Source organism: Marmota flaviventris, chromosome 1, assembly GCF_047511675.1.
Source record: "Marmota flaviventris isolate mMarFla1 chromosome 1, mMarFla1.hap1, whole genome shotgun sequence".
Classification (NCBI taxonomy): Eukaryota; Metazoa; Chordata; class Mammalia; order Rodentia; family Sciuridae; genus Marmota; species Marmota flaviventris.
In genome coordinates this window covers 156,151,264-156,168,373 of record NC_092498.1, presented here as the reverse complement: position 1 = coordinate 156,168,373, position 17,110 = coordinate 156,151,264, and positions in this window count along the sequence as shown.

Below are 17,110 nucleotides of genomic sequence, written 5' to 3'. Positions count from 1 at the left end.
GGTGGGGGGGAGGAGTGATTAGGGCCAGAAGGGCCTAGGGTGAATTGATTAGCACCTTCCAAGTGTCTGCTGGGAGCTGCTTCATTTACAGTTCTTTAGGATGGGCGGTGGGGGGGGGGGGGGGGAGCTTGGGAACATTAACATTGCAATCTCCCAGGTGTAGTTTCTGGTTTATTCGACTCAGCTCTGACTCCATATTTTTCTATTAGATTGCATATCAGACCCGATTTACCTAGCTACACTATACCTATCTTTAAATCTGGCTTCACCCTCTGGTTAGAATAGTGGGGAGACTGAGTCCCAGTCTGAAGCTGCCTTGATTTCTCAGTGCTGCCCATCCTGCATCCTGAACCGGGACCAGGAGCCCCCCTAGCTTCCTTGTGTTACAGCCCCACCTCCCACATCCCACAGGCTGTGGGCTTTGAAAGGAAAGTGACCACAACACTCGGAGCAACCAAAAGATCTTTATTGCAGCAGTGCAACAAAGAGAAAGGAAAGAAGGAAAGAAAGAGAGAGAGAGGAAGCGCACAGGAGAGAGACAGAGAAAGCAAGAGAGATAGCAAGAGAGAGGGGGGCCTGGCAGGAGGGAGTTTTTATAGCCCAAATCTAATGGGGCCTCTGGGTCTGCAAGCTGCCTTGTTGGCCCAAGGGGGGTTGAGTGTTCAGACTTGAGGCAAACAGGTGATAAAGGACCAGATAGAGGGGGGTTTGAGTGCGTGGGCTATCTTGCAGCCAACATCTGTTCAGCCTGCCCTGCAGACAACATAGTTCAGCCTGCTCTGCACCCAACAGGCTTGTCCCCAGCTGCTGTGCTGGGCACTGAGGGGCTTCTAGCTGGCTGGTGCTGAAACAACAAAGAACAGCCATCAATGTGGAGGAATTCTGATATGGGCTGCAGAAGGCCAGGGAGAGAGTGAGGCCAGGGATTTGCATTACAGAGACCTCTCGGATTTGTGCTGAGAGCAGTAGTGGCCTCTGAAGGATTTGGAGGCACAGACACAGTCAGATTTGCTGTTCACAAGTCATCTTCCAGCTGCTGTGTTGAGTGTTTGGCATTGTGTGAAGTGGCCCTCTTTCGACTTGGGGGTATTGAGGGAGAAAAGTAGGAGAGTTATTGAGATTTCTAGGATCACACTGAATTCCCTAGATGGTCTCCCAGTTTTCTCTAGGATCCGTTTCCTCAATCTTAGCCATTGTTGGCTATACTCCCTATCACGCTCATGACCTAGTTCGAAATCTGAAATGAATATAATGAATAATGGCAATTGCTGAGGCCATTGCCATGGAATACATAGGGAGGGCTAGAGGCATGACTGGAACTTGTGAGAGCCAAGCCTTCTGCTAGCAGCTGGGCCTGGGCCTTGGGGGAAGGTTTGGGGAAGGCACCAATTGGTTGAAGGCACCTGCCTGAGGATGTTCATTCTAGGTATACTTTCCACCTGTGTCCTCATTTTTATGAAAAAGAGCCTAGTAGGATGTGCATTTATGAAAGGAGTCCATGTGAGACCTGGAATATGTACTGGGCAGCCCCATGTGATAAGGTTTTGGCCTTTGGCCTCTTTACTCTGTCCTGGGTCAGCGTCTGGGGTGGGGTGCTGGGAGCCATTAGCCAAGTAGGTATGACAATTTCCTTGCCAGCGTACCCCATGTTGCTGACATGTTGCAGCGACATTGAATGTAGGTGACCTTGCTCAAGGACCAAGGCAGATTAGGGTGTTCCCGGTTTTAAGATAATCGTGTTTAGGGCGTTCCCAGTTTAGGTTCCAGGTTTAAGATTATTCCTGCTGGGAATAGGGCGTATCCTGCTGCCTGAGTTCCCCTTGAGTTCTCACGGGATTCAGACAGTATATTTTGGAGATAGAAGCCCAGTGGAGGTGAATTTGGGCAGAGAACGTGGATTTGGGCAGAGAACGTGGATTTGGGCAGAGAACGTGGATTTCCCCAGAACGTGATTGTAGACGGCTGGTGTGAGTTCGGGAATAAAGAGTTGCTGTTTGAATCTACAAGCTGTGTGGTGGCTCGTGATTGTGTGCCCAGCCAGACTGCGGCATTTGTGCCCAGCCAGACTGCGGCATTTGGCGTCCCGTGCGGGGAACTTCTGAAGCTTAAAGGTAAGTGAAATTTCTCACCCCTGAGGAAGAGCGAAAGAATGGGTGACCAATTCAAAAAACAATGTGTTATTGTTTTGATTTATTTTGTTTTTATTTCAAGTTGCCTGTTCCTAGAACTTTCTCAGGCAAACTGGGGAAAATGGTTGACTCGAGGTTTGAAGTTGTTCGCCTCCGAGCAAGATAAATTGTTAGAGGAAGGAGGCGCCCCAGTGAGACCAAGAACAATTAGGGCATATGTTGATACAATACAAAAATGTAGCCCATGGCTTTTTAAAGACGAGTTATTAAGTATATCAATGGGACCATCATGGTATCCTGTAGAAAGATTTTTCTTCAACAAGAAAGAGATGCTAGTTCGGTTTACTACATTTGTCTAAGATCTTGGTTTTTACAGACATCTGATTAATTTACAAAGCTAAAGTGTTAAAATATCAACCACTAAATATGAAATCAAGTACTCTTTACTTATTAAGTCCCATAAGGTAATATATTTAAACATTATGTGTGTTTTCATAAATTGGTGAATGGAAAAAAGGTTTAATATTGCTTTGGTCTGTGTCTTTGTTAAAACAAGGTTACTAAGTGTTAAGATTCTATCATGTGTAATTTATATACAAAGAGTAGAAAAATTTTCAGTTGGGTTTCAATTATAGTATTATAGTATCATAAAAAACATGAAAGTCTTTCATCTTATTAAAGTGGAGTAATTTGTCTAAATCAGAAATTTTATAAGAGTTGTTTCAAAATGTGAATTTATAAAAAGGGTTAACGGTTAGAAAAGAGATAGAAAAAGATTCAAGATGTGGAAATATATTTTAATATGAAAGGTTAAAGGAGAAAGAAATGTTTCTAGATGAGATAATCTCTGTGTGGTAAAGTAAAAAGTTATAAAATGCCATTTAAAAAGATTTTGAGGAAACTAGACTTACTTTAAAAGCTTGAGAGAGGAAGAAAGAAGAAAAAGGTATTTGTACATGGCAGATTGAGACAAAGCTTCTCAATGGAGTTTAAAAAAAAAAAAAAAGCCTTTGGTTGAAGGGCAGCCATGTAAACTAACATTGAAGCGATTTAAACAAAATCTAAGCCTCGTTTAAAAGAGTGAAGTTGTAGGTGGTGAAAAAGTACATTTAAAAGTACAGTATAGATGATAATTAAAAGGCTTTAAAAGGTAAAATTGAAGGTGGTCGAGATACCTTCATGGCGGAAAAAAGATTGCTTTATTGCATGATTTGAAGCCTAGTTAATCTTAAAGGCATTACTTAAAAAAAATGGGAAGACAATAGGATAAAAGATATTTAGATAAAGAAGATTAAAAATTTAAAGTGAAAAACTTTAAAGACAGAAGTACAGAAAGGTAAAAAAAGAGAGAAGATGTAGAAAGATAAAAAAGATATAGGAAGATAGAAAAGATGTAGGAAGACAATAATTTTAAACCCACAAAATAGGAAACAAGAAAACTAAGAGGAAAAAAAAAGCAACTAAGGGTAAATATACAAACCTTAAAAAAAAAAACAAAAAAAACTAAAAGATAGAAATAAGATAGAAAATGGTTGAAAATGTCACGTAAAGGTATTTCAGATAGAAAATGCAAAAGGCTAAGACAACTATTAGATACAGACATGTACTTATTAAAGCAAAAAGAGGGAATTGGAAGGGGGTATATATCCTCCAAAGATAAACTTAAAATAACCCTTTTTACTCTAAACTTTTTAAATTTGGATTCATAAGGACTTAGTGCTGCGGAAAGGCATATGTATCCAAAAAATGTACATAAGCCTAAAGTACTTTGGAAAGATATTCTAACAGGACAATGGAAAGGTCCTGACCCAGTGATTGTCTGGAGTCGGGGCTCTGTTTGTGTGTTTCCACAGGGAGAACAGCACCCGATTTGGATTCCAGAGAGATTAACTAAAACAATTTCTACAGATCGAAAAGAAGATGATTTGACTCAAATCCATAACAGCTGATATCCAGAGCTCCAGCTTGGCCATTCTTACATCTGTGACAGTGATTAACCAGTGATGTAATTTTTATTTCCTTGCCAGCGCACCCCATGTTAATTGTGGTAATGCTGGCATATCTTTGCTGATGGTGTCACCAGTGATGCAAATTTTTCCCAAGGAGCCGTCAATTGGCTTGGTGTCATGGCATTTCTGTATCCTCCTCCCTTCTGCTAGTGATGGTCTAAAATTTGGGGGCCAATGGCTTATGCTGGACCGGTAGTCAGTGACGGGTATGATCCAATTGCAGTGGTATCAACCTAAGACAGGAGGCTGACGCCTAAAGGTCAGCTTTCCGATGACGGGTAAGAACCATATGTTGAATTGGACAACCTACCAGGCACGGTCCATAAGCCACATTAACCTCACTCCCCCACTGGCACCAAGGCCAAATTTGGGGGCCAACAGAGGTGAGGCAAAGAACCTCACCCCCCCACTGGTGCATAGACCTATCCACAAGTATGGCTGTATGCTGGACCGGTAGTCAGTGATGGGTATGATTCAATTGCAGTGGTATCAACCTAAGACAGGAGGCTGACGCCTAAAGGTCAGTTTTCCGATGACGGGTAAGAACCATATGTTGAATTGGACAACCTACCAGGCACGGTCCTTAAGCCACATTGCTTGTTGTTTAATTAATCAGAAGGGGGGAGATGCTGGGAGCCATTAGCCAAGTAGGTATGACAATTTCCTTGCCAGCGTACCCCATGTTGCTGACATGTTGCAGCGACATTGAATGTAGGTGACCTTGCTCAAGGACCAAGGCAGATTAGGGTGTTCCCGGTTTTAAGATAATCGTGTTTAGGGCGTTCCCAGTTTAGGTTCCAGGTTTAAGATTATTCCTGCTGGGAATAGGGCGTATCCTGCTGCCTGAGTTCCCCTTGAGTTCTCACGGGATTCAGACAGTATATTTTGGAGATAGAAGCCCAGTGGAGGTGAATTTGGGCAGAGAACGTGAATTTGGGCAGAGAACGTGGATTTGGGCAGAGAACGTGGATTTCCCCAGAACGTGATTGTAGACGGCTGGTGTGAGTTCGGGAATAAAGAGTTGCTGTTTGAATCTACAAGCTGTGTGGTGGCTCGTGATTGTGTGCCCAGCCAGACTGCGGCATTTGTGCCCAGCCAGACTGTGGCAGTGGGGGCCGTGAACTACAGCTAGAGTGGATCAGGCCTAGATTATGACACCTACAGTTCACTTTGTTGGCTGCTGCTGCAGGAAGGCCCTCCAGCAACACCTCTTCTAACTGGGGCCAGTGTCCCCAGCTCAGCAGCACCCCTCCTGTGTGAGTCACTGAGGCATGGGAACTCTTAGTCTACCTCTGACTGTCAGGGAAGGTCTGATCTGGAAGAATGGGTTCAGATCCACCAGAATCCCAGGAATGGATGGTTTGGTGATCATCTCCCCACTAAGTGTGTGTTTAGGAACTGGTGGCAGTGAGGCAGGTGTGCAGATGTGCAGTGGGGTTACATATCCCCTGTGTATGTGTGGACATGGTGGGGCCATGTGACACTTCATGTTGGGTAGTGTCCTCTTTTCACTCTGTAGTCACCTGCTCCACTTGGCCTCCCATTTCTCCCTGCTGACTGGTGATACTTTGGACTGGTGTGGAATGATGGTGGTGTCCTTCAGGGACCTGTAGTTTTCCTATTCCTGGCAAAGTTTGATATGCTTGGGAAAGCACAATTTGAGCCTGTGATATGAAGAATGTGTGTGTGTGTGTGTGTGTGTGTGTGTGTAGGCTTTCTGGTGTGGTTTTTGTGTCTGTCTTTGAGAGTTGCATGTGCCTCTCTGTGTTTCTCCATGAGTTTTCCTGTGTTTGGTGTATGTCCCATCCTATGAGTGCAGAAACAGCCTTTGCATGTATCCTCATAGGCTAGGCAGGCAAAGATGTGACCTACAGTTGACATGAGTCTTCATTAGATGACTGTGCGCAGCCTAGAATTGTGCCAAGTATAGTCTGCACAAAGCTCCCTCTCACTCAATCTCAATCTCACGAGACAACTTTTCATCACCTCCATCTTTGGTTCTGAAGAGATTCACTGCTCCATTACCTCAGAACAGAGCTGCAATTGATGAAATTAAACCAAAATCTCAAATGAGATTGCAATATCAAATGAGCTCTTTAGGGCTGGGGATGTGGCTCAAGCAGTAGCGCGCTCGCCAGGGATGCGTGCGGCCCAGGTTCGATCCTCAGCACCACATACAAACAAAGATGTTGTGTCCGCCGAAAACAAAACAAAAAAAAAGATATTAAAATTCTCTCTCTTTCCCTGTTTTTTGTTTTTTTAAAAAAAAACAAAAAAAACCAAATGAGCTCTTTACCAGGAACTTTGGGTATCCTACAACTAATGCTGTTTAGCCCCATTTGTTTCCATGTTGTCCTTTTTGACACGTGGTTTGTGTTGGGAAAAGTATAAATGGCAGCCATACCCCAGAGAAAAAACCCCAACATGGCGCCTAAGCACCTCTTCTTCCTACCTTCTTCTTTTCTGCAGTGGCATGAAAAGTTCCCGCCCGTGTGAACTCTCCCGCCGGCGCCAATTTCAAATCTCGCTGGCGGGGAACCTTAGCCCCAATGAGAACTAATTCCTGGGCTCCGGAGCTGATATCTGAAAGAACTTGCCAATAAACGGGTTGCCTGCCATTTATCTAAACCCTACCATCTCCCCCTTAGTTCTATATAAGCACACTGCTTTTTGCAATAAAATTGGAATTCTCCCGGCGAAGTGTCTTTGCGTGGGGAATTCTTTCATTCTGGTGCCGTGACTCGGATACGGGTGAGCTCTTTCCAACAAGAGCCCCGTCCCCCGCTCCGCCGAGACACTCCGCCCTGGTCCGCTCTTTTCAGACTCGGCTGCCTGCACTCAACACTGATCTGGCGTGGTAAGGATCCCCTGACCCCGGCTCGCCAACTCCCTTCAGGCTATCACTGGATTTGTGACCGTGATCATCCGGCACACTCCAGACGCCCGGTGGGGAGAGGGAATCCACCCCACTAAGACCTTTACTGGTTGAAGTGGACCCTCTGGTGATCCGTTTCCCTTTGGGGCGTGAGGCTTCTGAGTTTACACGAGAGGCTCTGTGGTTTTTTCCCTCCTCCGCTGCCGCTGCCGGCTAAGAGTTGCTGTTTCCTGCGGGGCTGCTGTGTCTGGCTGAAGCTGCCTCTCTGCTTGGGGAAAACTGAACTCCCGGCCTGGAACTGTGTTCTGCCGGAGCCGGAGTTCTGTTTTCATTACTGACTTCTTCCACTGCGGTCGAAAACTTTCCTGACGTCAGGTTGCCCGTGTCTCCGACCCCATTGGGTCTCACAGATCGCACTTCACTGGTGACGACCAGGTAGTGCCCTCTGTATTTCCTCGCGACGGCTGGTCATTTTGGGGACGCCCACCTGACCCCCGTTCGCCCTGGGCTTCCTGGAAGCCGGTCCAGCCCGGGTTTTCTCTTTGTCTCTCTTGCTTACTCTTATTCTCTCTCTCTCTCTCTCTTCCATCTTTCCCTGTGACTATGGGCACCTCTTCGTCTATACCTGAAGCCTCACCTCTCAAATGTTTAATAAAAAATCTGGCCACACTCTCCCTCACACCAGACATCAAGCCCAAACTTCTAATCAAATTCTGTACCCAAGATTGGCCTACATATCCACTGGATAATGGCAATCATTGGCCTCCAGAAGGCTCCTTAGATCCAAACCTCCTCCGGGACCTTTTTAACTATTGCCAGCGTCTGAAAAAGTGGAGGGAAATTCCCTGCGTTGAAGGTTTTAGCCTTCTCACACAGCACCCTGCTCTCTGCTCCTCCTGCCCTCCCTCTCAGGTCCTCCTTGCTTGCAAACCCCTCTCTTCCCCTACTTCTACTCCTGACTTCGCAGATTCTTTCTCATTTGACCCAGCAGATGAACCCCCACCTTATCCCCCAGCCCCATCTGCCCCTTCTCTCCCACTATACCCTCCTCTTCCTCTGCCTGATTCCACAGATACTCAGCCTTCCGTTTCATCCCCCTCCTTTCCGCCCTATTCTGCCTGCTCCACCTCCTCCTCCTCCACAGAGACACTCCCTTCCCCTCCCTCTCCTTCCTGTCCACCGCCTGCCTCTTTCAGTCCTCCTGTTACCAGGTCTAAGGGACTCCTTCCCACCCCCAAGACAATCGCACCCCTTCGTGAGGTAGCTGGTCCCGAGGGTGTCATCAGAGTCCACGTGCCCTTCTCCATGTCGGACATTACTCAGCTAGAGAGGAAGTTAGGCTCATTCACCACTGACCCCACCACTTACATTCGGGAGTTTCAATGGGTCCTACAAGCATATAGCCTCACTCATCATGACATCTACATGCTCTTGGCCAATACACTTCTCCCTGAGGAAAGGCGACGGGTCTGGGAGCTAGCCCAAGCCCATGCTGATGAAAATCATAGGACCAATCCTAACCACCCCACGGGCCCTCATGCTGTCCCAGAGCAGGATCCCCTATGGGATTACAACACCCCTGAAGGCTTACAGTCTCGTGACCTTTTTACATCCTGCCTCTTGGTGGGCCTAAAAAAGGCCACCCGCAAGGCTGTTAACTTTCAAAAGGTGCAGGAGGTCATTCAAAGGAAGGAGGAAACACCTTCAGAATTCCTGGATAGACTAACCAAGGCCCTTCAACAGTACACAAACCTCGACCCAGAAACCCCTGATGGCCGTCATGTCTTAATGACATATTTTCTGGCCCAAAGCTACCCTGACATTAAAGCCAAGCTTAAAAAGCTTGAACAGGGCCCTGCTACTCCTCAGACCGAAATCCTTGCTGTCGCTTTCAAGGTCTTTCATGGTAGAGAAGATGAAAGTGAACGCCGTAGGCAGAGGGCTGAAAATGCCAAATTCCAAATGTTGGCCCAGGTCATTCAGAGAAGGTCATCACCACGCCGTCCTAATAAGACACCCCCTGGAGCTTGCTTCAAATGTGGTAAGGAGGGACATTGGGCCAGGGATTGTCCTTCGCCGAGGACACCCTCCAACCCCTGCCCAAAATGCCATCAAAGGGGACACTGGGGGGCAGACTGCCCAACAACCCGGAAGGGAGGTTGGTCAGCTGCCCAGCAACCCCAGCCTCTCCTGGGCTTGGCAGAGGAGGATTGACGGAGCCCTGGGCCTTCCCTCCCGACTATTACCATCAAAAAGCAAGAGCCTAGGGTCACCTTCCTGGTGGATGGACGCTTCATTACCTTCCTCTTGGATACTGGTGCCGCTTTTTCGGTCTTGAGGGAGTATTGGGGTCCTACCACACCCTCAAAAACTCCTATTGTCGGGGTAGGAGGTAAACAGATTTTCCCTCGAACCCCCCCCCCCCCCCCCATCATGTTATATGCAGGGATCCCTTTTGTCCTTCACACACTCCTTTCTCGTTATGAGCCATTGCCCCATTCCCCTTCTGGGAAGGGACATACTCTCACTATTGAAAGTCACCATTCACATATCACCCCACACCTCTCCTACCTCTCATTTCCTCATGATGTTCCTAGGGGCAGATACACCTCCTTCACGCACTCTTCCACAGCTATCTAAACCAGTTAACCCTGAGGTTTGGGACACAACTACACCCTCTATGACTAAATGCAGTCCTATTCATATTGTCTTACGGGACCCTTCAAGATATATTAGTCAACCACAATATCCACTCACAACCACAGCCCTCCTCGGATTAGAACCCATCATCCAGGATTTATTACGAAAGGGGTATCTTAGGCCTACACACTCTCCTTTCAACACCCCCATTCTGGCAGTTAAGAAACCTAACGGGTCCTACAGGCTGGTTCAAGACCTTCGCCTTGTCAACTCCTCTGTGGTCCCCATCCACCCGCTAGTGCCCAACCCTTACACCCTCCTCTCTCAGATCCCTGCCACTACTACCCACTTCTTGGTCCTAGATTTAAAAGATGCATTCTTTTCTATTCCCTTGACCTCAGAATCTCAGGATATCTTTGCTTTTACGTGGACTGACCCTCACACCCGCCATTCTCGTCAGCTTACCTGGACTGTCCTCCCACAGGGATTCACGGATAGCCCCCATCTCTTTGGCCAAGTTCTTGCCCAGGACCTCACATCCTTTCACCCCACCTGTCCTGACTCTACTCTCCTTCAATATGTCAATGACCTTCTTCTATGTAGTCCCTCTTGGGAACACTCTCAATCCCACACCACCCAGCTTCTAAATTTCCTAGTAGATAAGGGATATAGGGTGTCTCCCCACAAGGCCCAGGTTTCCCAGTCTTCTGTCACCTATCTTGGTTTTCATCTTACACCTGGGAAAAAGGAAATAACACTGGATAGGAGGCAACTCCTCTCTAATCTTCCAGTGGCCCATACGAAAGCCGAAATACTATCATTCCTAGGACTAGCAGGTTATTTTAGGGCCTGGATCCCAAATTATTCTCTTCTAGCCAAACCCCTGTATGACCTAGCAAAGGGACCCCCAGTGAATCTCTTGCCTCCTCCCCCAACTACCACTTCCGCAGGCTTCAGCAACTCCTCCTAAAGGCACCCGCCCTTCACCTTCCTGATCTTTCAAGACCATTTCATCTATATGTCCATGAAAAAGGGGGACAAGCACTTGGGGTCTTAGGTCAAAACTATGGGCCTACATTTGCACCTGTGGCATATTTGTCCAAACAACTAGACCCTACCATCCGTGGGTGGGCCCCTTGCTTAAGAGCTCTGGCTGCTGGGCAAATTTTACACAAAGAAGCCTCTAAGCTGACTTTTGGGGCCCCTTTAACTATCCACTCCCCACATCACTTGAAGGATCTTTTAGCTTATAAGGGCCTTCAAACCCTTCCTCCATCCAGAGTTCTGTCGCTTCTCACTTCCTTTCTGGAAAACCCTAATATTACTTTCCTCCCCTGCTCTGCACTGAACCCTGCCTCACTGCTCCCAATGACTCCCATGTCTAACACACCAACTCATAATTGCTTGGAAACCTTAGATGATTTCCTCCCCTGTCATTCTTCCATTTCTGAGGGACCACTCACCAAGCCTGACCTTATCTGGTTCACTGACGGCAGTTCCTTTAGGCAGAACGGCACTCATTACTCTGGATATGCTGTAGTTTCAGCCACTGAGATTATAGAGGACAAAGCTCTGCCTTCAGGAACTACCAACCAGCAGGCTGAACTTATAGCAGCCACTCGTGCCTGCCTTCTAGCACAAGGCAAATCCCTCACCCTTTATACTGACTCAAAATATGTCTTCCATATCTTATTATCCCATGCTGCAATATGGAAGGAGCGAGGCCTACTTACCACCAAAGGTAATGCGATCACTAATTCGGCTCTTATAACCAATCTGATAGAGGCCTCCCACTTACCCACCCAGTTGGGAGTTGTCCATTGTAGGTCCCATCAGAAGGATGGCTCTCTCATCACAGAGGGCAATGCCAAAGCTGACTAGGCGGCATGAATAGCTGCTACCACTTCCAATTATGGCCCCCCTGGAGGACATATAATGGCCACTTTAGACAGCTCATCTGAAGCCCCTACTTCTTCCAGTAAGAACAAGGATCTTTTCAAGTTCCTTCATACTCTATTCCATTCCAATTCTCAGTCTTTAACCCTCTTTTTACAGAGCTTCTTATCCCTCACCCCCTCTGACAAAGCCATGCTCCAAAATATAGCCTCTAATTGTCAGATCTGTCAGCGGACCAACCCTCATACTCCTTTAAGGCCCAAACCTTTCCCTTCCCACCAAGCCCGGGGACACATTCCCGCTGCTGACTGGCAGGTAGACTTCACAAATATGCCCACAGTACGGCGCACTAAATACCTCCTTGTCTTTGTGGACACTTTCTCTGGTTGGGTTGAGGCATTTCCCACTTCCAATAAAAAGGCTTCCACTGTAGCTTCAATCTTACTGACAGACATCATCCCCAGGTTTGGTATGCCCACTTCCTTACAATCTGACAATGGCCCTGAGTTTATTTCTAGGATCACACAAAAGGTCTCTCAAGCCCTCTCCTTCAAGTGGCATTTCCACTGTCCATATCGCCCCCAGGCTTCAGGGAAAGTGGAAAGGGTAAATCGTACTCTAAAGGAAGTCCTTACCAAATTGACAATGGAATTAAACTTAGACTGGGTCAAACTCCTTCCCTTGGCTTTGCTTCGAATCAGAGCTCTCCCTAAGAAACCATCTTTACTGTCTCCCTTTGACATAATGTATGGAAGACCTCTTATACCCCCTGGGCTGGTCGTTTCACAAGGACCTCTCACCCGAGATTTGTCTTTGCCTCTCTTGTTTCATCTCCGCTTGGAACTCTGGAAATATCAGGACTGGCTTCTTCCGGACCCAGTCTCCTCTCCAAACACTCCTCCCTTAACACCTGGGAGTCTAGTCTATTATAACACCCCAGAGGAGAAAGGGCCTCTTGCCCCAAAATGGGAAGGCCCCTATCCTGTCATTCTCTGTACCCCCACCGCCGCCAAACTCTCCTTACCAGACAACCGTCTCACTCCCTGGATTCACATTTCTAGGTTGAAGCCATATCACCAGGAGGCCCCACCTGCTGACGACAGGACCACCCCAGAGGAACTCCAAGAATCACCTCCTGAACCTCCCCTTTACTCCTGCTCTCCACACCCATCTCACCCCTTTAAGTTGCGGCTCACACGGTGTTCTCCACAGCCCAATTCCTCTTAAAGAAGGCACAATGAGCTCTCCCAACACCCTAGTCTTCTCTCTCTGCTTGTTTTTTGTGCTCTGCTTATTTTCTGTGCTCTGTTGGGACTGGCCTTTACCCTCCTCTCCTACCATGTATTTATTCACTCTTCGGGAACGATACTCAGAACATGGCATGCAGAAGGTCCGCGCAGTGGATGCAACTACTTGCTTCATCCACAACTGCACCTCTATTTCCCTAAAATTGTCACCTTCAAGGACCTTCGTCCCTGGTAGCTGGAACTGGCCTTTCATTTGCTTCCTTTTTGATCAAACCAAAGACTATTGTCATTGGTGGCCTGAGATATATAATGGGTGCCCCTATTGGTCATGCAGGTTCCATGATGAACGTGGTAGCTATTCTTACCACTCACTTGGTTACCCTGAAGGGTGGACTTCTAGTTACCTAAAGTGGCATAAAGGCTCTTCATCCAATAACAATGGATGGTATACTTTAGATATACCTGACCCCAAGGCCAAACGTTGGGACTATGTTGAGTTTGCTGTCTATGCTCGGATAACCTCAGCCAGACCCACAGGGTGGATGACTGTTGGCCGCACCCTGATTACGCCACCTAAAGCAACCATCCAGGTAGTCGAACACATCAAGGAGTCAGAATCAAAACTTTGAGATCTTATCCATAGCCCATCCAAAGAAGATTCAGAGCCTTCAACCCCCTTAGGCCCCCCTCCCACATGGCTCAATTTGCTACACCAAACTCTTCGATTATTAAACTCCACCCCTCTTTCTGTGCCTACTTCTCAGTGCTTTCTCTGTGCTTCACTTAGTCGTCCACTTCTAGCAGCGGTCCCATTAACGGCAGGAAATATTTCAGCAAAAACCTACAATTTCTCTAAGAAAGGACAACCCCTACATGTGACACGTATCCCACTGTGGGAAAGTTATTCCACCAATACTTCATTTCCTTTCATCTGTTTCCACCTGCCAACAATGAATCCTTTACCCATTTGTTCCTTGAGCTATAGCACCCCATTAAGCCCTGCATTTATGCAACCTGGACATTTCCTCTGGTGTAACGGGTCTTTAAGTACCTCAACAATCAATGTCTCTGGCACCTGTTTCTTGGTTACTGTAGTTCCTCAGCTGTCTTTGTATACTCCCACCGAATTCCGGCAGCTGGCCCTACCTTCCCGCACCCGTAGGGCAGTCTTTCTGCCGGTTCTGGTAGGCCTCACTTTAACAACCTCAGTGGCAAGTCTCGGACTCTCTGGTGGAGCTATAGGTCATGCTCTGTGGGCATCCAATGACCTGCAACAAAAACTGCAGGAAGCACTCGATACCACTGCTGAGTCTCTGGGCTCCTTGCAGCGACAGGTTACTTCATTGGCACAAGTGGCTTTACAAAACCGAAGGGCGATTGATCTTCTCACTGCAGAAAAAGGGGGTACATGCCTGTTCCTCAGAGAGGAATGTTGCTACTATGTTAATGAGTCTGGGCTAATAGAAAAAAATGTTGTCAAATTGCAGGAATTATCGACCCAACTGCTCAAACCCACCTCCTCTAATCCCATAACGGGGTTCTTCCAATCCTCTCTTGCCACATACTTACTACCTATCTTGGGGCCCCTTATTGGGATGCTCCTTTTTTGTGCTCTCTTGCCCTGTATAATGAAGTTCCTTCAAACCCAATTACAAAAAATTTCTAATCAAACTTTCAACCAGCTTCTGCTTAGGCACTACCAGCCTCTGATGACCGATGAACCCCCAACATCTCCAAGAGAACAGTTCACTCAGTGCTGAAGCTCACTACCAGGCACGATGGAATGCAACGGACATCAGACAGCGGGAGACAATGAGCTCGGAGAACCTCTTAATCTGCCATCCTGGATTCATGAGTCTTTATTTCCTTCTAAGCTTCCTCATGGCCCTTGGCCTCTTCTCTGTCAGTCCCCCAACATGGAACTTCTGCCAAAAATTGACCTTTGCTTTAATTTTTATCTTCATTCTGTTTTTATTCGCTCTGATCTTCTTCAGGTGCTGGTGACGCCATGTCCAGTCAACGCTTCCAGTATTTCCTAGAGTCTCTGTTACAGGACCAGTGGCTGATACCAACAATCTCCTCCATCCAGGACTGGTTCGATGCCATCGACAACTTGTGGCTTCAGGGAACTTTCACAGACTTCACCCCTACGGAAGTAGCTGTCTATAGCCACTGGGTTTTATTTCTGGCTGCCATGATATCCCCAGTCCTGCCCCCCGAGCATTCCTCCACTTCCCTTTCTAGGCCCCACAGTGCCCCCACACAGCGGGAAGCAGCCGGATCTGACCAACGATGTCCCACTTCCTAAGAAAACAAAAAGGGAGGAATGTTGGGAAAAGTATAAACCATACCCCAGAGAAAAAACCCCAACATGGCGCCTAAGCACCTCTTCTTCCTACCTTCTTCTTTTCTGCAGTGGCGCGAAAATTTCCCGCCCGTGTGAACTCTCCCGCCGGCGCCAATTTCAAATCTCGCTGGCGGGGAACCTTAGCCCCAATGAGAACTAATTCCTGGGCTCCGGAGCTGATATCTGAAAGAACTTGCCAATAAACGGGTTGCCTGCCATTTATCTAAACCCTACCATCTCCCCCTTAGTTCTATATAAGCACACTGCTTTTTGCAATAAAATTGGAATTCTCCCGGCGAAGTGTCTTTGCGTGGGGAATTCTTTCAGTTTGTGGACCTGTGATTTAAGTCTTCTCTTTCTTTCACTAAATAAGTAATAAATTCTCTAGCTTATGGTTTCTTTACTGGTCAAATTAGTCAGGACTTGGCCATAACATGGTAGCTAGAGATGAGCAGCAACCTCTTAGAAGACAAGGGACTGCATGGGCTAGGTCAGGTTAAGACAGCCCCTGGGCATAACTTTTGCCTAAATGGTGGTGGTAAGGAATAGGGGTCCTCCTACTGTACCACCTGCTCAGTGTCAGTGACTCCCTAGAACCTGGGGATAGTGTATGCTGCAAATTCATGTAAGTGTTGGAATGTTGAGTGGCAAGAGATGGGATTGAAACCAGTGACCTAATTGGAACCTTGTAAGTGTATGTTGAGGTCAAGTGATCAGCTATTTTAAACCCAGAGTGAACCTACCCTAGCTGAGAATGTGTGCCTGCTGGATGGAGCAAGTTGCTGCTCTGTGAGCCCCCTAACCCCAATTCCCTAAGTTTAATCCACACCATGGAGTAGGAGGAAGCTTATCATAGGTATGTTTGTTTAGAAAAAAAAAAGCAGTATATATATATATATATATAAATGGGGTTTGGTACTCCAGTTTCAGGTATCCACAGGAATCTTGGACTGTATCTCAGGGATAAGCGAGAACTACTGCATGAATTTTGTGCAATGTGGAAGTTCATAAAGTTAGAATCCTTCCTCTGATGTGTGTGCTGTTCACTTCATACATGATGCCTCTACTGGGAAGCTGAGTAGAGTTTCTCAAAATGATATATGTAGATTCAGAGCACTGAACTATTAGGTAGTCAGAGATACACCTCTTTTACAAAGAACTTTATATTCTTCATGCAAAAGCTGCAATTTCTGTGAAAGCAGGCCCATTTGTCCTGTGGAAAAGAGACTACTTGTCTTTGGACTTTGCCCTGCATGCTCTAAACAGAATGACACTATTGGATCTTTAACTTTCTCCTCTTGTAGGTTGATCCAGTCACAAGGCTCTTTGGATAAACGGCAAATGAGACCCCAAGTGAGGACAACCAGCTGGGTCTGGAGCAAAGCCTTGTTCGTATCAATGGACCTAGTTGCTTAAGTTTTTTTGTGAGAAAGGGCCAAGTGATCCTTGACTGTTAAATTAAAGATAAGTCAAGGAGGGCCCCATAAAGTTGAGAAATGCATTCTATGGTTGCTGCTCACTACCTACCACTGGTAAAGTGAGATTGCTCCTTTATGACTGGCAGTGGTGAATATTAATAAAATACTCCATGAAGCTCAAGGGCAGTTAATAATACAGATATTCAGGTCCACACTCTGCAGTCTTCTGGGTAGGAAGGAGTGGATATCACTTGATTGCCTAATGATAGGCTCCATGTGTCAAGCCATCCTGGCATTTTCACTGTGCTAATGACATGAACATAGAAGAATGAATTTTTTAATGTTTTTATTTTTTAGTTTTAAGTGGACACAATATTTTTATGTGGTGCTGAGAATCGAACCCAGTGCCTCATGCATGCCAGACGAGTGCGCTACCACTTGAGCCACATCCAGAGCCCTGGAAAAATGAATTGTAAACTCCAACTAGGGGTGTGACAAAAGGTCTTCATATTTATAGTGTAACATTGCACTGCCCAGATGGAGTTCTAT